Source organism: Lactuca saligna, chromosome 1, assembly GCF_052625555.1.
Source record: "Lactuca saligna cultivar CGN05327 chromosome 1, ASM5262555v1, whole genome shotgun sequence".
NCBI lineage: Eukaryota > Viridiplantae > Streptophyta > Magnoliopsida > Asterales > Asteraceae > Lactuca > Lactuca saligna.
In genome coordinates, this window is record NC_136417.1 from 90,293,301 (window position 1) to 90,301,672 (window position 8,372).

The window sequence follows — 8,372 nt, forward strand, 5'->3', positions numbered from 1 at the left end:
TTCCTCTGTTTATGTCATGCCCTATTTGGTATATGAATCGTTAAATGTTGGTCCTTTAAATGAAATGGGTGTCATAATTTCACTTGCAAATAAATCAAGTGTTTTTCCTAGAGGTGTTCTAGAAGATGTTTTAGTGCAAGTGAACCAATTGGTCTTCCTGGAGGATTTCTATGTGATTGATTTAGTGGAATAAGTTTCCTCCAAATTGTGTCACACCCCCAAACCAAGGATGGCGGAAACGTCCGGGGGTGGAGGACTTCATGTACAGTATCACAACAACGTGTATAATAGTGCTCAAAGTAAATACAACCATCATAAATATAATTGAAAAAGTTACACCAAAGTATATGTTTACATGTTTCAAAATCAATTACATTATGATGACAAAAGTAAATTGTTGACGGTTTAACGTCCCATCCTCAAGGCGCTGAAGTTTTCCTGTTTCACTGATTTCCTGACAAAAGTAAATTGTTGACGGTTTAACGTCAACAATTAAGTTGGTGAGTTCATAAGAGTTTTGTTTGAAGTAGAAACCGTTTTCCTTGTAAAATCGATATAGTTTCATTTCCAGAAAATCCAATATTTTCTTAGTTAAGTGTGAATAAAAGTATTCCTATATGATGCATTAATGAACCCAAGAATGACCCATAGATTTCCCCCTATAATCGTCCAGCGTATATAAGTTATATAAAATTTAGGTTAGATAAAACGTTGAATATAGTGGGTCTGCCCTAGGTCCACAACCCAACAAGGAACAGAAGATGAGGCGATCACCACCAATTCTAAGACAATCAAGACTAAATTCTTATATGACTCAAGCATATACGCTCAGCGATTATAGTTGAAGTCTAATAATTCTAGATGAAATATAATTTTAACAACATAACAACTATTTTATGTGAACCCGGTACGTTGGAACGTACCCCATTCATATGAAAAACCCGGTACTTTGGAATGTATCCCATTCATATGAAAACCCGGTACTTTGGAATGTACCACCTTTCGTATAAAACCCGCTACTTTGTATTTGTACCCCTTTTTGTATAAAAACCCGGTACTTTGTATCCGTACCCTTTTTTTTGTATAAAAACCCGGTACTTTGTATCTGTACCCCTTTTTGTATAAAAACCCGGTACTTTTTATCTGTACCCCTTTTTGTATAAAAACCCGGTACCTTGTATCTGTACCCCTATTTGTATAAACACCTGGTACTTTGGAATGTACCCCATTCGTGTGAAAACCTTATATAATGTAAATGATCATAAACTATACCTATTATAGTTTATCAAAATGTTTGAAATGTATATGCAACCTAACTATACTCATTATAGTTTATTATGTTTATTTGTGGTGTACAAGAACCCTTTCCATGTAAGTCAAATGTATTGTACAATATAGCTATGTTTATTTGAAAGTTAGAAGCTGTTAACTAACTCTTAACCTTTCTGCACTGTTTTAGAAAAATCATAGAAAAATCATACGAAGTCGAAAACTAGATCCTTAAATTCTGGGAGTTTCTAAAATGAGTCGAGTTTACTCATAATTTTTATCATGATTTTTGGAAGCCTTTAACTTATATTAAAATACACATATTCACAGACTGGTTCGGATTTGTGTTTGAAAAGACATGCTGTTTTGTAAAAATCACCATAAATTGCAGAAAAATCGTGTGGAGATGTGCAAGTAGTCATTTTAAAGCTAAGAAGTGGAACTACTAGCACCTAAAACAGTTTTGAAAAATAAAATGTTTAAGTTGTCCAAAACAGTCCGTGAATGGAGTTGAACTTTTCTGATGAAGGCTGTTAGAAAAGTTTAGTTATGTTCTTGGTGTTTTAACTTGTATTCCCCCCCCCCCCCTAAAAACTTGAGAAAACATGAAAATATAGGGGTATGAACTCACCTTGAGTGATTTCAGAAGATGGATGATGGAGAGAAGAAGTGTTCAACTCAAGAACACTTGAAGAATCACTTGAAGATTCGAAGATCTAACAAGAAGGTGATGATGTTTGTGTAAGCAATCTATGATCTTGAGTAGGAAGATGTGTAATAATCATAAGAAAGATGATGATACTTACTAAATGAAGGAGAAAAGTCTTGGAGTATGCCTTGAAGTTCTCGAATTTGAGAGAGAAAGATGAGAGAGTTTGGAGTGTGGTTCTTGGTGGAAAAATGAGAGAACGAATGAAGTGTGAGGAGAGAGGAGGCTTTTCTAACCTTTGACCAATTGTGGGGTTGGAAAAAGGTGGGAAAAGTACAATGAAGTGACTAGGTAAGGGCTGATGGGGAATAGTGACATGGAATGGGTATGGGAGTGGTTGCTTGTGTCATAGAATAAAGGAAAGTTAACACTCCTCCTTTGTACTTCACCCACTCTTTTGGATAAGGTTTTATCTTTAAAACATGATTAATTAATAATTAAGGGTCCTTATATGTTAAAATAAAGTTTTGGGTGAAAATCCCGTGTTAAAACAATTAAAAACAGGCCTAAAACGCAAATTTAGTTGAAAACCGGGAGAAAAAGCCATTCCAGCGAGACCTCTCGGTCCTAGGCCGAGGTTCGATCCCTAGGCCGAGGTTCGGTCCTTGCTGGTGCCGAGCCGGAAGTGAAAGGTGCGAACCAGTAGAAGAGGCGAGGGTGAGGGCTCGGTCAAGGGCTCAGAAGCGAGGGTTCGGTAGGTCATCAGAAGCAAAGGCTCGGTAGGTCATCAGAAGAGGAAGTGGTCAGACCCGAAATGTGCCGAACGTTCGCGTTCGGGTGAGGCATGCGAGGTTCGGGCCCGAGAGGACCTTTCAGGTTCGGTTCAGCAGCCTTCGGCTCAGAAGGGTTCGGTTCCTAAGAGGGCTTTCGGGTCCTAAGAGGACTTTCGGGTCCTAAGAGGGGTTTCGGCTCCTTAAGTCCGTTTTTCGCGTAGACTTCCATTTTTGGGCTGTTTTCGCCAAATTTGAGGGTCGGGATGCCCCGAGTGATTATAGAAAGTTGAGAGAGATTTCGAGAGAGATTTGGGAGAGATTTGTCATACTTGGAGAGATTTGACATACTTAGAGAGATTTGGGAGAGATTTGACATTCTTGGAGAGATTTCTCATGCAAAGAGATATTTGGGAGAGATTTCACATTCTTAGAGAGATTTGGGAGAGATTTGACATTCTTGGAGAGATTTCTCATATAAAGAGATATTTGGGAGAGATTTCATATACTTAGAGAGATTTGGGAGAGATTTGACATTCTTGGAGAGATTTCTCATACAAAGAGATATTTGGGAGAGATTTCACATACGTAGAGAGATTTGGGAGAGATTCTCGACAAGAAAAGATAAAGTGAAAACGATTGGAAGAGGTTTCATTTGTGACCTTTTTGAGTGTTTGGCTTCGCAATGCAGGGTCCGTAAACCCCGTTAAGCCTTGTTTAAGGATCTTACACACTCCCGATGAGTATGAAACATTGTTTTGTTGGTTTGGCTCGTCACTTACCATAGATTTGGGTTAAGGAGATCTAGATGTACGTACTTTTCGATTTATGATCTCTCCTTAGAATAGTGAGTTGTTTAGTAATTACACAACGTAAACCCTTAGTACACAAGGGTTAGTTGAGTTGACCGGTTTGACTTGTTGACTTAAGTTGACTTTGACTTGACCAGAAGTTGACGGTTGTCACAAATTGGCTCTAATCTTGCTTGGAAGACCATTTTTGAAAACGGATAGAACGGAAATGGATGTGTATATGCGTAGTTTAACAATGAAAGTTGATGGTGAAACAATAAGCTTTAATATTTAAGATATTATGAGATATCCTAATGATGCTTCATATTTGTATTTTATTGATGTTGTTGAACCACTAACCCAAGAATTGTTTGAGTTAACTAATGGTGGCATGTTGGGGAAGATTCTAAGAAAAGGGTTTGATTGTGGGAAGCTAGCCGAGTAACTGAAGCTTTATTATTTAGATCCGGAAGTTGAGAGGTTAGTCAACAATTTAGAACTAAAGAAATCCACAAGATTTGATGTCAAGGAATTTGATTTTCCTCCAACTCATACAAATTTACCACCTACCCTTGTTCAACCACCAGAATTGGAATTGAAGGTCCTAACTCAACGTTTGAAGTATACATACATGGGAAAGAACGAGACTCTTCTGGTTATCACTTCTACTCACTTAAATAAATTTGAAGAAGAGCAACTCCTCAAGGAGTTGAAGGAATAGAAAGAAGCCATGGGTTGGATAATTGCAGATATTGAAGATTCTTGATGTGGGGATTATCTATCCAATCTTGGATAGCAAGTGGGTTAGCCCGGTGCAAGTAGTACCAAAGAAGATGGGAATCATGATGGTCGAAAACAACAAAGGTATTATGGTCCCCACATGTATGCAAAACGGGTGGAAAGCATGTATTGACTACTGAAAAATTAATGCAAGCACGAGAAAAGACCATTTACCATGGCATTACATTGATCTAATGTTATAAACATTGGCTGGGAAGTCTCATTATTGTTGTCTAGACGGGTATTCCGATTCTCATCAAATCCCGGTGGCACCGGAAGACCTAGAAAAGACAACCTTTACATGTCCTTTTGGAACTTTTTCATACCGAAGAATGTCATTTAGATTGTGTAATGCCCCGACTACTTTCCAAAGTTGTATGGTTAGTATTTTCTCGGAATATGTTGAAAACATAATTGAGGTTTTATGGGTGATTTTACGGTATACGGGAACTCCTTTAAAGAATATTTAGCCAACCTCACCAAGATTATAAAAGGATGCATTGAAACAAATTTGGTTTTGAATTTTGGAAAATACCATTTTATGGTGAGCCAAGGTCTAATTTTAGGCTACAGTGTCTCAAAGAAAGGAATAGAGGTAAATAAAGTTGAAATTGATGTTATTCAAAGCTTACCTTACCCGACTTGTGTTCAGGAAGTTCGTTTATTTTTAGGTCATGCGGGTTTCTACCGAAGATCATCTAATACTTTTCAAAGATAACAAGATCAATGTGTCAACTCTTGCAAAAGGAAGTTAATTTTGAGTTCAGTGAGGAGTGCAAAGAGGATTTTGAAAGACTCAAGGAGTTGCTTACATCCGCCCCCATCATACAAGCACCAAATTGGGATCTCCCCTTTAAGATCATGTGCGATGCAATCAACTATGCTACAGGCGTTGTTTTGGGTAAAAAGAATGGAAAATCCTCTCATATGATCTACTATGCATCAACAACACTAGACAATACTCAAATCAACTACTCTACCATGGAGAAGGAACTATTGGGCATAATGTTCGCTTTGGAGAAGTTTAAGCAATCTCTACTTGGTACCAAAGTCATTGTGGATTCGGACCATGCGGCTCTCAAGTACTTGATGACAAAGACAGATCCAAAGTCAAGACTCATCTAGTGGATCTTACTATTGCAAGAATTTTCTTTGTAAATTCGAGATAAGAATGGATGTGAAAACCTTAAAACCTTATTACTTACTACCTAAGCCGGATCAATTCAAATGAAACTCCCCTCCCTTTGTGGGACCAGTTTCCGGATGAGCATCTCATTTCCCTTACTCAATCTATTCCTTGGTATGCTGATATTGTTAACTTTTTGGTCACAAAAGGTATCCCAACACATTCACACGTGCGCAAAAAGATAAATTTAAAAGTGATGCAAAATACTATGTGTGGGATGAACCTTATTTGTGGAAACATTGTTCCAATCAAATCATTAGGAGATGTGTGCCCCAACAAGAACATCAATCAGTTTTGTAGTTTTGTCGTGAATTTGCTTGTGGGGGGACAATTCGCGCCTAATCAAGCTTTAAGAAAAGTTATTGAATGCGGATTATTTTGGCCAGCCATGTCACGCGATTGTTATTTATTTTGTAAGAGTTGTGAACGGTGCCAAAGGACAGGAAATATTTCTTGAAAGAACCAAATGCCACAAAATCCAATCATTGTTTGTGAAGTTTTTGACGTATGGGGATTTATTTTATAGGCTCATTTCCCGTCTCATTTGGCCACATTTACATCTTACTCCTGGTTGATTATATTTCTAAATGGGTTGAGGCCATAACCACAAGATCGGATGATGCCAAAATGGTTATCGAGTTTTTAAAGTGTAATATTTTTGTGAAATTTTGTGTGCCTAAGGAATTAAGTAGTGATATAGGGATGCATTTATGCAACAAGATGATGGAGACTTTATTGGGAAACTAGAATGTGACCCACCGTGTCTTTACCGCCTATCACCCTCAAAAGAATGCCCAAGCGGAGGTTTCGAATCGAGAAGTCAAATCTATCCTTGAGAAAACGATGAATCCAAAGATAAAGGACTAGAGTTTAAGGCTTGATGATGCCTTATGGGCCTACTGAACCGCTTACAAGACCCCGATATGCATGTCTCCATTTAGATTGGTTTTGGAAAGCCATGATGTCATCTTCCCATGGAACTAGAACACCGTGTATTTTGGACGGTCAATCAATGCAACTTCAACATTCATGAAGTGGGTAGGCATAGGAAGCTTCAAATTCAAGAATTAGAAGAATTAAGGAACTATTCTTATGAAAACTCGAGAATTTACAAGGAGAAAATGAAGTTTTTCCATGACAAGTCCATCACCCAGAAACATTCTGAACCAGGACATAGGGTCTTACTTTACCATTCACCATTCAAGTTATTTTCGGGAAAGTTAATATCAACATGGATTGGGCCTTTAGTTGTAATCAAAACTTTTGACCATGGAGCGGTAGAAGTCCAAAGTGAAGAGACAAGACAAATTTTCAAAGTCAATGGGCACTGCTTGAAGCCATTCTATGAAGGTTTCAACACAGATGCTCTTGAAATCATCCATTTGGATATCTTAAGGTATTAAATCGAGCTAGGAGGACGTCTCACCAAAGACGTTAAAGATGGGCCTTTTTGGGAAGCATTGTGTGTTCGTGTCTTTAAATTCGAATAAAGAAGTTTTGAAGATGTTTTCGCGTTTCTTTTGGAGTTATCTTTAAAGAAACCAAGTTTTCCAAGTCTTAAGCCCTTCAAATACAATCCAAGAGTACTAACAAGTTGAAGCGAAAGAGAGCCAGAGACTGCAGATCGCATGCACTCGCGTACCAGTGCGTGCCCCCTCTACACGGCCACCCTGCGCTCCTGTGTGTCCTTCTATGGCCTATCTTCATGGGTGGACCTGATTGATGGAATTTGGCTCAAATTTGAATGCATTCTCTATAAGTCGCAAGTGGTCGCATGCCCTCTCTATGTGACCCGCACATGGGTTTTGACCAAAGGGTGATTTTTATTGACCAACTTTGACCAAACTTAAATGATTTGACCCTCTTGACTTTTGTTGACTTGTCTTGACTAACATTGAATGAGTTTGAACTTATTTGAACCATGGATTAAAACCTTCATCCCCTTCTTCTTCTTCTTCATTAAACCTTATCAATCTCCTCCATTCTCTCTCAAGAACTCAAGAACACAACACCCACTTCGCCGGAAAAATCCATTTTCCCGTTGAACCGTCGGTTAGAATTCAATCAAACTTACACCTATATGTTAGTTTTTATGAGCTCTACAAACCCCACACAAAATATTTTTCGATCTGTTGTCGGAATTAGGAGCACAACCACCACCATCTAGCCGCTTTCTGGCCAACTCTGGAGACTTCTCCCGATTCCGACACCACCAAAGTGTTTCTTTTTCCAAGCTCTATGCATCTAATCAAACAAAACCGCAAAATCTCACAAAGAAAATTCACTATAAATTTTGAACCACCATGAGCTGCCACCTGGTTTTTGCAAGAATCAAGTTGGAAAGTTTGTTTGGTTGAAGGAGTCTTGAATTTTGGCACCCATGAACAACTACTAAGCTTGGGGTGCAAGAGAGCGGATTTCGGGTTCAAGTACAATTTTTAGGGTCGAAAAACGATCGAATCAGGTATAATCTTTCCTTGGTTTTACTTATCTTGCATGCTCAAATTTGATAACTGCAACCGAATGTATTTTTGAAAAATTGCCAAATATTGTTAGTTATTTCCTGAATTATTTAAAAAAATTGGTTTGAGAATTGTTGAGTTTGGTCGATTATGCTTGGAAACTTGATTAAAAATTTATTAAAATTTGGTTAGAATTTGTTGAATTTGACCAGAAATGCTGCCAAATTTTAGTTACAATTGTCTATTGCAATTGAATGGTGCTGTTTAAAACAGTTTTGAATTGTCAAAAAATTGGGTGCAATTATTTATTGGAATAGTTTGTGTTTCGTATAAATATTGTTATTTTCAATTTGAAAAACTACAACTCGGACACACTCCCATGGATCATTCGTTGATCCTGACCCAATACAGGATGTTTTAGGTACTTCAAGAAAAGCTATTGGGAAACGAAAGAAAGGCGGAAAT